The sequence below is a fragment of the Carettochelys insculpta genome, chromosome 24, assembly GCF_033958435.1.
Source record: "Carettochelys insculpta isolate YL-2023 chromosome 24, ASM3395843v1, whole genome shotgun sequence".
In the NCBI taxonomy this organism is placed as follows: domain Eukaryota; kingdom Metazoa; phylum Chordata; order Testudines; family Carettochelyidae; genus Carettochelys; species Carettochelys insculpta.
The window spans coordinates 12,880,094-12,897,896 of NC_134160.1; positions in this window are offsets into that span (position 1 = coordinate 12,880,094).

The window sequence follows — 17,803 nt, forward strand, 5'->3', positions numbered from 1 at the left end:
TCCAGACTAACACGGTTACCCCTCCGATACTCATATGGTGAGTGTGCCTTGTGGGGTGAGGGGAGCTCACAGCACCCTGCCTCAGGTAATCCTCCCACCTCCTGTCCATAGGACAGCAGAGGCAGCCACCCCAGTTCATATTATGGACAGGATGGCTTCAAGCATAGGATTGGGTCATAAACATTTATTTTATGGCCTCAGTTTTCACCTGCTGAGCACTAAAGTCAGCAGAAGTAGTTTGTGTTTAGCAAGTCTGAAAACAGGCCTTCCTGCTCTCTTCATAATAACCCTTGGGTTTGCAGCATGGATGAGCTATTCCTGCTGTTAGAATCTTTAATTTATTCATTTCCTGGCTTACTTTACAACTGAAACTTTACTGTGCACCTGACAAAGCAGGTCTTTGCCCTTGAAAGCTTATGCTCCAGAATATGTTAGTCCATATGGGTTGCGTCTACACGTGCACGCTACTTCGAAGTAGCGGCGCCAACTTCGAAATAGCGCCCATCATGGCTACACGTGTTGGGCGCTATTTCGAAGTTGAAATTGACGTTAGGCGGCGAGACTTCGAAGTCGCTAACCCCATGAGGGGATGGGAATAGCGCCCTACTTAGAAGTTGAACGTCGAAGTAGGGCACGTGTAGACGATCCGCGTCCAGCAACATCGAAATAGCAGGGTCCGCCATGGCGACCATCAGCTGAGGGGTTGAGAGACGTTCTCTCTCCAGCCCCTGCGGGGCTCTATGGTCACCGTGTGCAGCAGCCCTTAGCCCAGGGCTTCTGGCTGCTGCTGTGGCAGCTGGGGATCCATGCTGCATGCACAGGGTCTGCAACCAGTTGTCGGCTCTGTGGATCTTGTGTTGTTTAGTGCAACTGTGTCTGGGAGGGGCCCTTTAAGGGAGCGGCTTGCTGTTGAGTCTGCCCTGTGACCCTGTCTGCAGCTGTTCCTGGCACCCTTATTTTGATGTGTGCTACTTTGGCGTGTAGACGTTCCCTCACAGCGCCTATTTCGATGTGGTGCTGCCCAACATCGAAGTTGAACGTCGACGTTGCCAGCCCTGGAGGACATGTAGACGTTACTCATCGAAATAAGCTATTTTGATGTAGCGTGCACGTGTAGACGTAGCCATGGTGTCACAGGACTTCTTGTTGTAATGTGCTTCGTTGCGCTAATAGAAGTACGTAAACACAAGATGTTGTCTTCTTTCTAAATCTATTTCATATAGCAGCAAAGCTTTCTTAGGGCCAGATCCTTAAATCCTGAGGGCCAACAAGCACGAATAACTGCCAAAACTGGGAGTGGCCAATAGTACCACATAGATTTTGTCTCTTTACAAGGAAAACATTTTCTTGCAGCTAGGTTTGTTAATGTGGCTTTTATGTAGGAAATGCTGCCTAAGAATGTTAATCAGATGCTTATTTTAAACTATAGATGCTTGATACTCATGTAATAAAAAGTGCTAATAGTAATTTAATTCAGTGTTTTATATAAATCTCTCCAGGGAAAGATCTCATTTAATTTTTATCATTAAAAGCACTTACATGGGAGGAAAAAAATGAAAAGAACAAAACAACACAACAAGGGAACTACAATGTCTTATTTATAGACCATTTTATCACAACACAGCAAGCAAGCAGCATTTTTAAAAATAATTCATTTTATATCTAGATTTGACTTCTTATCTAAAATGTAGAGACAATTCAATAAATCATCAGACTTTCCCCTCCTCCTTCTTTCAAATCAGGTTGCAAACAGACTCATTTGGCATAGAATGTGAGGCTTGGGGATCACCGCAGGGAATGCTAGATGACCACTTTTGCTGTTGTAATACCTCTACTACAGTGTAAATGCTTCCTGCTTGGTAGAACAGTGGAGAGGGAGATGAAAAAGGAACTGAGGAAATGAAAGAGGTTATCTTGGTGGTGTCCAGTTAAAAACCAAAAAAGCCAGGAAAGATCTGAATTTTTGCTGGACTGGAGCCTGGCTGCTCTGGTCTTTGAAGAGGCATGATCCCCTGGTGAAACATTGGCTGGGAAAGTAGCAGATCAATTAGCTTGACAAGCCAAGTCTCACACTGGTCAATTTCTCTTTGAGACTTGTTTGATTCTCTGAATTCTATTTTGCCAACCTCTGCCTTTTAAGGCAACTATGCCAGCTCATTTCTACCTGCCAGGGACCTCCTTATGCACCTTCATCCAAGGCCAATGGCTTCCTTGATTCTGATCATCTCTCCACTTGAAAGCAAGAATCCTTTGCCATTTGTTACCCCTTTGTCCTGATCCATTTCCATAACAGGCACCCTCTAGAGAGTGAAGCTGCTGTTTGCCTGTTATTTATCTGTGTGCACTCCAGTTCCAGACCCCACCAGACAGTACTAATTGATCTGGGGCTGCTCAATATGCATCACGGGTTAAAATCTACACCAGCTGAATGAGAAGCATTCCAGAACATATTGGGAGAGCAGCTCACCGGACCCAGAATTCTGCCCATTTTTCCTTAGGCAAATTTCTCTTCTGTGGGAGTTTTGTCTGAGTATAAATTAATTAGAAACTCTGGGGCAGGGGAGGGCATGCTGCTGTGTACTCCAGAGGGTGGGCTGCCCAAGATCCACCCTTTCTGCCCAAAGCCATACCCCTTCAAGGAGTAGAGAACTGGGCCCGCTTCCCAAGTCTGTCAGTCTCCCTGGCTGTGACCTTAGACAAGTCATGTCCCCTTTCTGGGCCTCAGTTTCCATAGCTGTAAAATTGGGGTGTTAAGATTTACCTGCCATACAGGAGTATTATGAGGCTTACTTCATGTATGTATTTTTCATGTGCGTCCTCAGCCACGCAGTTAGGGACCCAGACCATGGAATGTACATAAAATACAGATTTGATGGGTCACTTTTCAACCTTTGTCACCTGAATGCTAAAACCAAGACGCTTGAGGGGCTCATCCTTGAAGCCCTTTTTGCTGATGACTGTGCACTTATGGCACACAAGGAATCGGATCTCCAGCTCATTGTCAACAAGTTTGCTGATGCCACTCGCCTCTTTTGGTTTGACCATCAACCTAGGAAAGACCAAGGTACTGTTTCAACCTGCTCCAGGACCTGCTGTTCTCCCCGCTTTAATCTTTATTGAAGGAACAGAGTTAAAAACAGTAGAGGAGTTCAAGTAACTTGGCAGTGTGATAGCCAATGATGGCTCCCTTGACAAAGAAATCAATGCCAGAATATGCCAGGCCAGCTGGGCACTAGGACATCTGAGAGCGCGAGTGTTGAATCAGCACAATATCCGACAGTTCACTAAACTGAAATTGTTCAAGGCTGTAGTCCTGACCAATCTCCTGTATGGCTGTGAAACCTGGACCTTGTACAGAAAACATATAAAACTGCTGGAGGGCTTCCACACATGCAGCCTGAGGTCAACACTGCACATTTGATGGCAGGACAGAGTTACGAACCTGGAAGTCCTGGACAAAGCAGGAACCATGAGCATCGAAGCCAAGATTCTGAAAGCCTGGCTTCGCTGGACAGGGTACATCATAAGAATGGAGGAGTCGAGAATCCCTAAGCAACTCCTCTACATTGAACACTTCCAGGGCAAAAGGAATCCAGGTAGGCCTCGCAAGAGGTATAAAAACTGCGTGAAGGCCAACATTGCTCATGCTAGTTTAAAACCAAATCGTCTAGAGCAGCATGCAAAAGACCGAACAGGCTGGTGTGGTCTGGTACGACATGCGTATGACAACTTTGAAGAACAGCGACACGTATGCCTCATTGATGCTCGTGAGAGGAAGAAAGCAACAGTAGCAGCCGCACCAACAGAGCCAGGACATTTCCCTGGCCCCCACTGTGAACACCCATGCAGTTCAAAGCTTGGACTCGTCAGCCACATGCGAGTCCACAACCGATGAGCTTGTGCAAGCTCAAGACATCATCGTCGGACATGACGGACTACCTATATTTATATTATACTTCAAGTGTGTAAAGTGCATTAGGGTCTAGAATATCCTAGAGAAGAATCAACTATCTTTGCTAGAAAGGAATAGAATATTTTAAAATGCAGCTTATGTCGATTGCAAGGCTTAAGAAATGGCATCATATATACATTAAAGCCTCGAAATGCGTGATTTTGAGTTGCATTTAACTCACATTACTGCAAGCACAACTCAAAATCCCACTCCCCCCGGCACTGGCTCAACCCCCTCAGCCTGGTTCAACCCCTCGCCTGCCCCAGTTCAACCCCCCAACCCCTGTTCAACCCCCTTGAGTGTGGTTGTGGCTCAACCCCCCCACTCACAGCTCTGGCTCACACCCCCACACCCCCTGAAGCCCTAACCCACCCCAGGCTTAACCCCCCTGCCCCCCTCCCATGGCCCCAAACCACTGCCAGGCTTAACCCTCCCTAACTGCCCCCCCAACCCCAAGACTTACCTTTCAAAAGGAGGTCCAGGTGCTCCTGCTACTTCCCCGGCTGCAGAACATGCGTTCCACTGGGAAGAAAGCTGCCCCCCAGCTTACACTAAATTCAAGTCGTGTGTGGGAACTCAACCCTCATGTAACTCAAGGGACTACTGTATTATTTTTGCTGTGTCCCTCCTGTCTGCTGGGGCCAGGGTCTACCATGTTTCCCACCCTGCCCTGTTTCGGTCACAACCTCTCCCCCAGCCAGCGTGGGGCCAGGCCCAGACCCCAACGGAACCCCCTCACCATGCCAGCCCTAGCCCCTCCCCCAGCCAGTGGAGGGCCTGGCCCAGCCAACAATGAAGCAATTCCCGCAGGCAGCGTGGGACCCAGCCGATAAACTTTGGACATGTATTACAACAAGTTTCTGTCTAAAACTTTCTTCCAGGCCAACTTCCGCTTGCACGTGGAGCTGCAACCAGGCCTCTAGTCCGCATGAAGCAAATTATCACAGGGCAGAGATCAGCTATTTCAGAAGTGCCCTAGGAGTGATTTCCTACTGTGCCATTGCCGGGGGTTGGATGAAAAATGGGTTCCATGAGATGCATAGTCACATGAGATTAGCAAAGTGCAGGTTGCACTTCCCTTGTCTGGCATGCTAAGGATAATGACAGATCCCGAACGAGAGAATTTGCAGGACCAAAGGAAGTTCAGAGCTTCTGCACCCACACAGCAAGTCTGCCAGGGAGCTCTGGACAGCCCCATGCTGCTGTGGAGCAGCCAGGGGGCTCCAGCCAGTCCTGCAATGCTGGGGGCCAGCCAGGGGCTCTGGGCCCTGCCCCATGCTGCCTCAGGGCAGACAGGGGCTCTGGTCCCAACGCAGATGGGGCTCTAACACTGGCTACAATCCCAGCCCCAGCCTAGTACTCTCTGGTCCTGAAACATCCATGGTTTGGCAGGACCAGGGATGTTGCTGGACAAGAGTACCAGAATTGAGAGGTGCAACCTGTATTTTTCTTTATCACTTTGAATGGATTCTGAAATATGAGCTAGTCTTCTGAAGATACTACCCATCTATGGGCTACAGATGGACAAAGGAAACGCAGGGACAGTTTCCCATCAGTGAAAGTAACCCCATCCTCACCCCAAAAATGGATGGAGACAGGGGGCTTTTTGGATTCATTTCTTCATGGCCACTGAGCAGCTGCGTGACCCTGACCAAGTAATTTCCAGTCTCCATGTCCCCTCCTGCCATTCTGCTTGTCTTGTCTCTTTAAAATGCATCCTGTACAATGGGGCCCTGACTGCTGTTGCAACCACTTTAATATTAAATGGCTGTTTGGAGTGGGCTTGTGATGGAACATCTGTCACTTATGAGCTGGATTGAGAACCACCAACTCCTGTCACTTAGGCCACACTGCAGAGGAGGGGAAGGGCATTCGGTTATTTCTGACTGGCTCTGGCTTCAAACTGATAAATTGGTGATAAGTCAGTGCCAGCTTGCCAGCCAGCACATTAAAAAATGCAGTGCTGGCTGACCTAGGGTGCCAGCCATTTTTCTTTAGGGCTTGACTTTTATGTCTCCCAAGTAAGACAGTTTAACATAAATTCCACCTACAGACCATGCTCCAGCGTCTCCTGCAGGAGCACATGTACCTCTTCCAAGTCTTGCACCTGAGGCTTCCACCTGGGAGGTGAGGCATGTCCCCCTAACTCCCTTCAGCTGGCACTTTCCTCAAAAGACCAGCTCCCAGCAGGGCTGTGCTCTCAGGACTCCAGCAGGGGAACCAAGGAACTCTCAGTACTCGGCCTGCCCTTGAGTATGTCCCAGTTGGCATGGTTCTGACTCCCAGTCTTCAACCAGGAGATCCTGGAAAAGCCATAACCCCTCTAGACAGAAGTCAGTTTTTGATACTGAAGGCAAAGGAAGCTGGTGAACCACAGAGGGCAGCGCAGAAAAAGGAAGAAAATTGGCAGCATGTGACCTCCAGAGAGAGAAAGACAACTCAAGTATCCCACTCCAGCCAGACGTAAGCAACTGTCTTCAGCCTCTCTGCATAGATACTTTGGAGGAGATGTCTGAGTGAGGGGATCAGAAGGAGACACCATTGAACAGAAGCTATGGGATGTGTTGTCCTTGAGATGAGGTTCCACAACCACCACTCCCAATAGAAGGAGAAGGGGGTGGGAGTCAGGGACTCCATCTTAAAGGGGATGGTGTCATCCATCTGCTGTCCAGAAGGAAAATTGAGATTTGTGCTGCTTGCCTAGAGCTAGAATTCAGGATGTCACTGAGGGTCTTCTGATCTTGATCAAGTCCTTAGAGCGCAGCCCATTCCTATTTCTCCACATAGAAACCAATAATACTGCCAAGAATGACCTTGAGAAGGTCACCACAGATTATGTGGCACTGGGAAGAAGGATCAAGGAGTTTGAGGCACAAGTGATGTTCTTATCCTTCCTCCCTGTTAAAGGAAAAGGCCCAGTTAAGGATCACTGAATTTTGGAAGTAAATGTTTGGTTGTGCAGGTGGTATTGGAGAGAGGACTTTGGGTTCTTCAACCATGGAATACTGTTCCAGGCAGAAGGATTGCTAGGAAGAGATGGGATGCACCTAACCAAGAGAGAGAAGAGCATCTTTGCAGGCTGGATGGCAAACCTAGTGAGGAGGGCCTTAAACTAGGTGTGTCAGGAAATGGTGACCTAAGACCTGAGGTAAGTGGGAGAAGAGGGATACTGGGAAGAAACACAAGGAGGAAAGTGCAACAGAGGAGAACCCCTGATTCATACTGGGAAAGTAGAGCAATCAGCTAGTTATCTTAGGTGTCTCTACACAAACACAAGAGGCCTGTGAAAGAAGCAGGAAGAATTGGAAGTCCTGGCGCTGTCAAAGAACAATGATTTGATTGAAATAACAGAGACTTGGTGGCACAACTCACATGCTTGGAGCATGCAGGGGAGGAAAGGAGGAGGAGGATGTGCACAGTATGTAAGAGAGCAGTATGATTGCTCAGAGCTCCAGTATAAATCAGGAGAAAAACCTGTCAAGAGTCTTTGGGTTAAGTTTAGAGGTTTGATCTACAAGAGAGATGTTGTGTTGTGTGTCTACTATAGACCACTAGTCAGGTGGATGAGGTGTATGAAGTTTTTTAAGACAATTAATGGAAGCTTCCAGATCACAGTACCTGGTTCTCATAGGGGACTTCAGTCATCCAGACATGTTCTGGGAGACCTATACAGCTGTACACAGACAATCCAGAATGTTTTTGGAGAATATTTGGGTTAACTTTCTGGTGTTAGTGCTGAAGGAACCAACCAGGGGCTGGGCTCAGCTCAACCTGCTGCTCACAAACAGGAAGGAATTGGTTGGGGAAGTAAATGTGGGTGGCAACCTGGGAAGCAGTGACCATAAGATGGTAGAGTTCAGGATCCTGACCAAAGGAGAAAGGAGAGCATCAGAATATGGACCTGGGGCTTCAGAAGACCAGACTTTCACTTCCTCAGAGGACTGGTGGACAGGATCCCCTGGGATGCTAACATGAGGGAGAAAGGAGTCCAGTAGAGTGGGCCGTGTTTTAAAAAACCCTTACTGAAGGCATCAATAAAAGCAAATATGGTAGGTGACCAGCTTCATTTAACAGTGAAATCTCCAGTGAGCTTTAACACACAACAGAAGCTTACAAGAAGTGGAAACCTGGAAAGATGACTAAGGAAGCGTATAAATATATAGCTTGAGCATGAAGAGGTATAATCAGGAATATCAAAGCACAATTGGAATTAAAGCTAGCAAGGGAGGTAAAAGATAACAAGAAAGATTTCTACAGGTATATTAAAAGACTGGTCAAGGAAGGTGAGAAACCTTACTGAATGAGGGAAGTAACCTAGTGACAGATGATAGGGAAAAAGCTGAAGCACTCAATGCTTTTTTTCCTTTTTCTTCACAGACAACGTCAGTTCCTAGAATGCTGCCCAGGGCAGCACAGTATGGGGAGGAGGTGGGAAGCCCTCAGTGGTGGAGGAACAGGTAAAGAACTATTTAGAAAAGCTGCACATACACAAATCCATGTGGCCAGATCTAATGCATCTGAGGTTGCTGATGGAGAGCTCTCGGACAACTGGAAAAAGGCAAATGTAGAAGGAGGAACTGCAGACTGTTCAGCCTAAGTTACCAGAAAAATCCTGAAGGGGATCCCCAAGGAATCTGTTTTGAAGCACTTAGAAGAGAGGAAAGTGATCATGAACAGTCAACATGCATTCACCAAGGACAAGTCATGCCTGACCAACCTTCTATGACAATGTAACTGGCTCAGTGGATCTGAGGGAGACAATGGACATGGTATACCTGGACTTTAGTAACGCTTTTGACACAGTCTCCACAATACTCTTGCTGGCAAGTTAAAGAAGTATGGATTAGATAAATGGACTGTAAGATGGATAGAAAGCTGGCTTGATGGTCAGGCCCAAGGGGTAGTGATCAACGGCTTGATGTCTGGCTGGCAACTGGTATCAAGCAGAGTTCCCCAACAGTCGGTTCTAGGGCTGTTTTTTTTTTCCAACATCTTTATTGATGACGTGGATGAGGGGATGGATTGCACCCTCCGGAGTTAATGGATAATGCTAAGCTAAGGGGAGAAATATATATATGCTGTTGAGTATGGATAGGATCCAGAGCAACATAGATAAATTGGAGGATTGGGCCAAAAGAAATCTGTCAACAAGGACAAGTGCAGCATGATTATGCTTCTTTCTTCTGCACTGTTGAGACCACATCTGGAGTACTGCATCCAGTTCTGGGCCCCACCCCCATTACAGAAAGAATGTGGATGTGCTGGAGAGAGTCCAGTGGAAGGCAGCAAATGATTAGGGGACTGGAGAACATGACATGAGGAGAGGCTGAGGGATTTGAGCTTATTTAGTAGAACGTTAGAGATTTAGAATTCCCTTGATCTTTTATTTTTTTCAAGACACATGTCTTTGACACCCAACTAGAATATAGATGTCTTTTCTGAAATGATTGTCTGGGGGGATGTGTGTCTGGAGAGGAAATCTGCATGTATGCATACGTATTCACAATGTATGTAAGCCATATACTTGTATGTCTGGGTGTCAGTGTCACAAGGACACAGCAAGAAAAGGATCATTACCTGGTGGATCCATAAAATATGTTGCAGCTGCCTGGTGATAAAAAGGGGAGGGTTTGCATTCAGTTGCAAGTCAGCCGAGTTTCCTTGTGTAACCCTTCTATTAATGCCAGGTGCCTGCCAGAAGGGTCAGGTTCAGCTCCTAGGGGTTTTCTGTCAAGGATACAACCAACTGGCTCAAGCTGCCACCCAGTGGCCTGGGACAATCTCACCCCACTTGCTGGGTGCCTGTAAAGCAGTTCTCCCCCCCACTCACAAGCACAGAGTCTAAGATAGAAACAGCTTATTTAATGAAAATAACCTACCCCAAGTTTACAGTGACAGATGCAGTATAGCTAAGCAAAGGAGAGACAAACCCCTTTAACAAGATACCATCCCCACGTGCTATAGAACGAAGTCTCTTGCTTGGGCTCTTTGCCTTTCCCCCATACACAGTCACAGGGTGTACCTCTCTCAGTGCAGTCCCAGACCCAGAGCCCACAGATACATCTCCAGTGCAGTACTAGCTGTCCACTTGCCTGCAGCATCCCACTGACTACCACCTGCTGGCTACTCCTCCTACCAGCTACCTGCCAGCAGCCTTTGGGAAATCACCCTGAAGCAGAACCCTGTGATTGTGATTTCAGCTCTGCATGACCTCAATTGCTACTCTGTGATTTCAGCATAGAGCTTCATGAAAACCCTAGTATCTGACTCTATCTTTCAACAGATGTGAAAAACTAGTCAAACCAGTATAATAACTACATAACCAACACACAAGCATTACTAAGCCACTCAACAACTTGACTCTAATACATTCTTCTTTATGAGGCTTTAAACCAGGCAGCCCTGTGTAATCAATGTCTTATGCGGCTATGGCGGCTGCCCTGTCCCACAAAACAACCCAGAGCATTGGTGAGATCCCACAACTCCCACACTGAGTGTCAGGATAAATTGTGATTTTACAGCAATGTGTTTACAGAAGACAAAATCTCATGGCTTACTTGCTACCCATCAGGCTTTGCCTGAAAGGTATCACAAATGCACACCTTCGCATTCTCATGCAAATGATCTCTGGGAGACACATTCCTCCCAGCCTTCAGCAGCACTGCGTTCCCCTGCTCCCCATTCCCCACACTACCAAAGACAGGGGAACTGCTGCTGCCCCCCACTTGAGCAGCCCACCTCCTCATCCAGCAGCTGCTGCATCCTCACCCCCCAGGAAAGGTAAGGGGCTTCTGAAAGCGGCAGTTGGGCCCCCTCCACAGGCCTCCTCCTGTGGAGTGGCCTGGGAGGGGTGAGTTTGGGCAGAGCCCTTCTTTTCCCCTGGGGCTTCAGAGGGGTGGCTGCATAGCCAGGGGTGGGGCATTAGGGTGTGCCCCTGCCCCACCCCTGCAGCCACCCCCCCCTTACTGCCCCCCCCACCCACACCCAGCCGCCGCTGGGGGCCACTCCTCCACCTAGGCCCCCTTCTAACCAGCTGCCCCTTCCTTCTCCCCCTGGTTTCCTGAGGGCTCTGCAGCAGCTGCTGTGGGCCACCCCCCCCAACCTCAAGCGCACGTGGGCACCCCCCCCCCATTTCCACCAGGTTGGCTGTGCCCACGCCCCCTCCAACCCCCCTTTATTTTTCACTTCACCTAAGCGCCTGAGCCCCACCCCCCCCACCACACACGCATAAACTTTACTCCCTCACATCCCAGTGCAGAAAAGGAGCCATCTGACCATCTTGTGCTGGGAGCAGCGGCCATCTTAGGTCTCACCTTCCCCTGACCTCACTGCCCTTGCTCTGCCCTTCCCCCACCTGACTGGGTCCTCAGCCTGGCCGGTGGGGGAGGGGCAGCCACGCCTCCACCCTTCCTTCCACTCCACTCTCCTCCCCTCCCCCGCTCTCTCTTAAAGGCCCCACACCCAACAAACTTCTCCCATCTTACAAACCCACCACCATGACCCCCACACCCGCCGGAGGGTCATCCAGTGACCCCCTCCTCCCCTCGTCTTCCACTGTCACCCCTCCCACCCCCGAAACGGCGGCCCACTCATCCAGGGCCGCCCAAGACTCTGCCGCCATGTCGGCTGAGGGCGCGGGTACAGGCTCCGGGGCTCCCACCACCTCCGCCGCGGCGTCCTCCAGCAACCTGGCCCCGAACCCACCCCCCCAAAAGGGCAGGAAGGGCCAGGGGAAAAGGAAGGGCAAGAGCCCCGCCCGGAAGGCTAAACCCCCCGCGGCGGGGACTCTCCCCCCGGCTGCCCAAGCACTCGCCGCAGCCTCCCCTTCTCCCCCTCCCCCTGCTCCCTCCACCACCCCTGGGGGCCCCGACATCTCGGCCCCCAGGTCGTACGCCCAGGCGGTGGCCGCCGCCCCGCACCCTGCTCCTTCCGCCTCCGCCAGGACTACCATCCCCAACGGTCGCGGCCCCTTCCCCGCGCTCACCAGGAGGCACACGGTCCGCTGCCTCCTGGTGGCTGCCTCTCCCCACGTGGAAACCTACGTGCGGGCGTTGGCACGGGTGGTGGGGTCCGCGGCCGTGGTGGCGGCCTCCCGGATGTTTGGGAAGATCGTCTTCTTCCTGGCTTCGGAGGCTGCCGCCCAGGAGGCGGTGGAGAGGGGCCTGGCGGTTGGGGGCGTGCACGTGCCCCTGGAGCCACTGGAAGACCTGGGCGTGCGGGTGGTGTTCTCGTCCGTCCCGCCCTTCCTTCCCAACGCCGCCCTTCTGCCTTTCCTCACCGCCCTGGGCCGGCCTTTGACGGTCCTGAGTCCCCTCCCCCTAGGCTGCAAAGACCCCGCCCTCCAGCACGTGCTCTCATTCCACCGGCAGGCCCGAGTCCAACTGCCGCCGGCGGCAGCACAGGGCGGGGTGGCCCAGGAGGGGACTATACTGGTGCCCTATCAAGGGGCCCAGTACCGGGTCTTCTACACCCTGGGGGAGGCCCGGTGCTTTGGGTGCCGGGCGGCGGGACATGTCCGGAGGAATTGCCCCCTGGCCCGGCACGAAGGAGAGGAGCCCGGGACCTCCTCCGACCCGGGGGGCGTCAGCCACGAGACCGGCGGCGCCCCGACCGCGACAGGCCCTGGGACCGCCCCTCCTCTTTTAGGCCCGGACGGATCCATCGCTGCTCGGGCGTCGGAGGGCGCCCGGCAGCATGGTGCCGGGAGAGAAGAAGCGGGCGCTGGCGCCCGAGCGGGCACAAAAGCCGGGCCCGTGGAGGAGAGGGAGGCAGGGCCGGCGGCAGGACCAAAAGAGGGCCCACCCCAGGGCGGGTCGCCCCTCTCCCTCGCCGCCCCACCCCCCTCCTCCCTCCCTCCCTCCTTGTCGGCCCTGTGTCCTGGCCCTTCCTCCTCTACTGCCCAGCCCGCCTCCTCAGAGGACTGGGTATTGGTGGGAGGGAAAAGGAAAAAAGGGGGTGCACGCGTCCGGCACCCCACCCCGCCGGAGGACGGGGTGGAGGTGCCACGCAAGGCACCCAAGAGATCCGCCAGCCCCGCTCCACCCACCGAACCCCCGGCTACCAACCATCTGCCGGGGGCGACGGAGGTTGCCGTCGCGGCGGCCGAGGAGATTAACACCCCCTCGGCCCCGGAGCCAGAGCCAAAAGAGGCCGAGACGGCCCTCCCTGTGCCCGCGCCCTCCTCCGACACCCCTCCGGCCGCTACCCAGGCGGCTGTAATGGAGCGCCCGGAGGAGGTGGCTCCTGGCCTCGCCCTCCTCTCGCAGGAGGTCGAGGCCCTGGGCCTCACCCCGGTGGCCCTGGACATGGAAGGCCTGCTATTAGAGGCCTGTGGGCCGCCTTTGGACTCTCCCCCACCCCTCCCACTTTCCCCCACCCCTCCCACCAGCGATCCCTCACTTGCCACCTCCTTCTGCCCTGAGCTGTCCCAAGGGGCAACCCCTCCCCCAACTAGGGACGACCCCCCGGCGGAGGTCGGCCAGCCCCCGGACGCCCCAGGGGAATTAGGGCTCCCCTTGCACCCCCCCTTCGTCCCTGCAACTAAAAACCCCGATACCCTCTCCCCCGACCTGCCGGCGCCTCCCGCTGAGAGTGCCGGCACCTCAACCTCTACCCTGCCATTGCCTCAGGAAGCCCCCCTCCTGGAGACCTCCTTGGCCCATATTTCCGCCCTTGCTCCCACCTTGGCCTCACTGCTTGGCACCCCCGCCATACCCCTTCCCGGCCAATGCCCCGCTCCAGAACCCGCAATCCCCGCCACTCTAAACCCTCCCCTTCCTCCTCCCCCCCACTCCCTCCTTTCCCTCCCCCCCATGACCCCTCTCTTCCCCCACTGATCTCTACCTCCCCTGCCCCCATCCCTCCCCCTCCTTTTTACCCCTGCCCACTCATACCTGCCCCCGAGGTCGTAACCCCTCAGGAGGCCCCTCTTGCACTGCCCTCTCCCAGCACTTCTGGGGCTGCTCTCCCTCCGCCGCCCTCATCCCTCCCAAACTCAGGCCCCAGTCCCTCCCCCAACCTCTTCTCTGGCCGGGGGGCCCAAAAGAACACGAGATCAACGGGTTCTCAAGAGCCCGAGACCTCGGCACCCCACGCGCTGGCGGGTGAGATGCGCCAGTTCTTGGAGGACGTTCGCGGCTCCAAGAACAAGGTTACTCTCGCCCTCCAGCGCTCGGGAGATTTTCATTCTGCCCTGGAGCCCGCGAGGGCCCTTCTGAGGGAGGGTAAGGGGACCGGGAAGAGGGACGCCGCGGTCTACCAACGGGCCCGTGGCTTCCGTGACGCCCTCGTCACCTTTGGCGTGGCTCACGGCTTGCTGCATGGCCCCACAGGAACCGCCGGCGCTCCCTCTGGTGAGGATCCTCCCCAGCCCTCCAAATGGCGCCGTTCACCTTTGCCACACTAAACGTCAGGGGCTGCGGGTCGGGTCTCCGCAGGTGCCGAGTGCTCTCCTTCCTCCGAGAGGGCGGGTACTCGGTCACCTTTCTACAGGAGACCCACACTACTCCGGCCGCCGAAGCCAAGTGGCGGCTGGAGTGGGGAGACGGGGTCCACTTTAGTCATCTCTCGGCCCAGCGGGCCGGGGTAGCAACCCTGTTCTCCCCAGACCTGCAGCCCGAGATGCTGGGGAGCGTCGAGGTCGTGCCGGGCCGCCTGCTGTATCTCCGGGTGCGGGTGGAGGGGCTGCCTCTTCACCTTGTCAACATCTACGCCCCGACACTCGGCCCGGAGAGAACCCCTTTCTTCCGGCAGGCGGCGGCCTTCCTCGACACCATCGATCCTCGTGAGTGCCTGGTCCTCGGCAGGGATTTCAACTGCACCCTCGAGGAGCGGGACCGCACGGGGACCGAGAAGTGCCAGGCCGCTGCGGACATCCTCAGGGAGCTCATTAACCGTCGCTCCCTGGTGGACGTCTGGCGCAGCCACCACCCGGACGAGGACGCCGGTTTCACCTACGTCCGGGTGGTGGGCCATAAATCTGTACACTCCCGGTTGGACCGCATTTACATCTCGCGGCACCATCTCTCCCAGGCCCACGCCCCCAGCGTACGGCCGGCCCTCTTCTCGGACCACCATCTGGTGGCCGTGAAGGCTTCCCTCTCGCCGGGGAGGCGGGGGTTGGCCTACTGGCATTTTAACAACAGCCTGCTGGAGGACGTGGGCTTCGTGGCATCCTTCCGGGAGTTCTGGCTGGCCTGGCGCGAGCAGCGGCACGCCTTTCCCTCAGCACGGCGGTGGTGGGACCTGGGAAAGGTGCGCGCGCGGCTCTTCTGCCGCGACTATACTCGGGGGGCCAGCCGGCGGCGGGATGCGTTGATAGGGCAGCTGGAACGGGAGGTCCTTGAGCTGGAGAGGCGTCTAGCCGCCAGCCCCGGAGATCCATCCCTCTGCGGCACGTACCAGGAGAAGCGGGACGAGCTCAGGACCCTCGACGCCCACCGGGCACAGGGGGCCTTGGTGAGGTCGCGAATCCAACTCCTGCGGGAGATGGACCGCGGCTCCCGCTTCTTCTACGCCCTGGAGAAAAAGAGGGGCGCCCAAAAACATATCCCCTGCCTCCTGGCGGAGGATGGCACCCCTCTTACGGATCCAGTGGAGATGCGTGAGAGGGCTCGCGCCTTCTACGCCGCCCTTTTCTCCCCCGATCCGACCGATGCCGACGCCTGCAGGGTGCTCTGGGACCAACTCCCGTCGGTCAGCACGGGCGACCGGGACCGGCTGGAGCTTCCTCTCACTCTGGCCGAGCTCTCGGAAGCCCTCCGTCTCATGCCCACCAATAAGTCCCCGGGCATGGACGGGCTGACCGTGGAGTTTTACCGCGTGTTTTGGGACGTCCTCGGCCCAGACCTGCTCGGCGTCTTGGCCGAGGCCCTGCAAAGCGGGGTGCTCCCCCTCTCCTGCAGGCGTGCAGTCCTCAGCCTGCTACCGAAGAAGGGGGACCCCCGCGACCTCAAGAACTGGCGTCCCATCTCGCTCCTCAGCACGGACTACAAGATCATTGCCAAAGCCATCTCCCGTCGCTTGGGGTCCGTGCTGCAGGACATGGTCCACTCCGACCAGACCTACACCGTCCCGGGCCGCACCATCTTGCAGAATTTGTCCCTGGTCCGGGATCTCTTAGAGCTTGGGTGTAGGGACGGCCTGTCGTTCGCCCTCCTGTCCCTGGACCAGGAGAAGACGTTCGACAGGGTGGACCACGGGTATCTCCTAGGCACCCTGCAGGCCTTCGGCTTCGGACCCCGCTTCGTCGGGTTTCTCAGGGTGCTGTACGCTGCCTCGGAGTGCATGGTCAAGCTCAACTGGACCCTGACCGTTCCGGTCATCTTCGGACGGGGAGTACGACAAGGCTGCCCGCTCTCAGGACAGCTGTACGCTCTGGCCATCGAGCCCTTCCTCTGCCTCCTTCGGCGAAGGTTGACGGGATTGGCGCTTCCAGAGGCAGGGCCGCGGCTAGTCCTGTCGGCGTACGCCGACGACGTGCTCCTCGTGGTCCAGGACCCGGGAGACCTGGCGCGGCTGGAGGCCTGCCAAGCTATCTACTCGGCAGCCTCCTCCGCCCGGGTCAACTGGGTCAAGAGCTCTGGCCTGGTGGTCGGGACCGGCTGGCAGATGAGCCGCCTCCCAGCCGCGCTTCAGGCCATCCGGTGGAGCGCGGGTCCGCTGCTCTATCTAGGCGTCTTTCTCTCCGCCACGCATCCCTCTCCGCCGGAAAACTGGCAAGGCCTAGAGAGCAGGGTCGCTGAGCGGTTGCGGAGGTGGACAGGGCTACTCCAGTGTCTCTCCCTCCGAGGGAGAGCGCTGGTGCTGAACCAACTCGTCCTGTCCATGCTCTGGCACCGCCTCAGCACCCTGGTCCCACCCCCCGGGTTCCTGGACCAGCTCCAGAGGTTAATCCTGGAGTTCTTCTGGCCAGGACTGCACTGGGTCCCTGCAGGGGTACTCCATCTTCCCCCGGAGGAGGGGGGACAGGGCCTGACCTGCACGCGCACTCAGGTCCATGTCTTCCGCCTCCGGGCCCTGCAGAGGCTTCTCAACACCAACAGTGCAGATAGTCCGGCGTGGAGCACGCTGGCGCACGCTTTCCTCCACCGTTACCGAGGGCTCCGATACGACCGGCAGCTCCTCTATTTATCCTGCAGAGACCGTCCGCGAGGCCTCTTGGAGCTGCCGGCCTTCTACCAGGACCTCCTCCGCACTTGGCAGCTGCTCGCAGCCTCCAGGTCCTTAGGGGCCACCGTGGGAGAAGACCTCCTCGCGGAGCCCCTGCTACACAACCCCCACCTTCGTGTGCAGGCGGCGGAGTCTCGCACGGTGCGCTGGAGGCTGGTCCTAGGTGGAATCACCAGGGTCGGAGACCTCCTGGACTACGAGCGGGGGGACTGGATGGAGGCCCCGGCGCTCGCCCGGCGCATGGGGCTCTCCGACCTACGCTCCTCCCGTCTCGTACTCCAGGAGGTGAAGGCTGCCCTGCCCTCCACCGCTCACAGTTACCTCGGCCGGGTCCTGCGAGAGGGTGCACCCCGCCCCCCTCCCACTCCTAGCCCTCCGGACCTCTTCGTGGGCCCCCGGCTTCGCGATCCTGCCCGCCCCCCTCCCCCCCATCACCTCAGCCGGCTGCACACTTTCCAGCCGGCCCCCTTCCGAACCGCGCCTCGACACCTTCTGTACGCGCTCGTGCTTCACACGCTCCACTTCCCCACCCTCGTGTCCCGCCCCGATCACAAATGGCGGGACCTCTTGCCGTCATCGGAGGGTGGGGAGCCCCGGTGGGCTGGCCTCTACTTCACCTTGGTCCCGCGGCCCGCCGGGGACATCAGCTGGAGAATCCTCCACGGAGCGGTGAGCACGGGC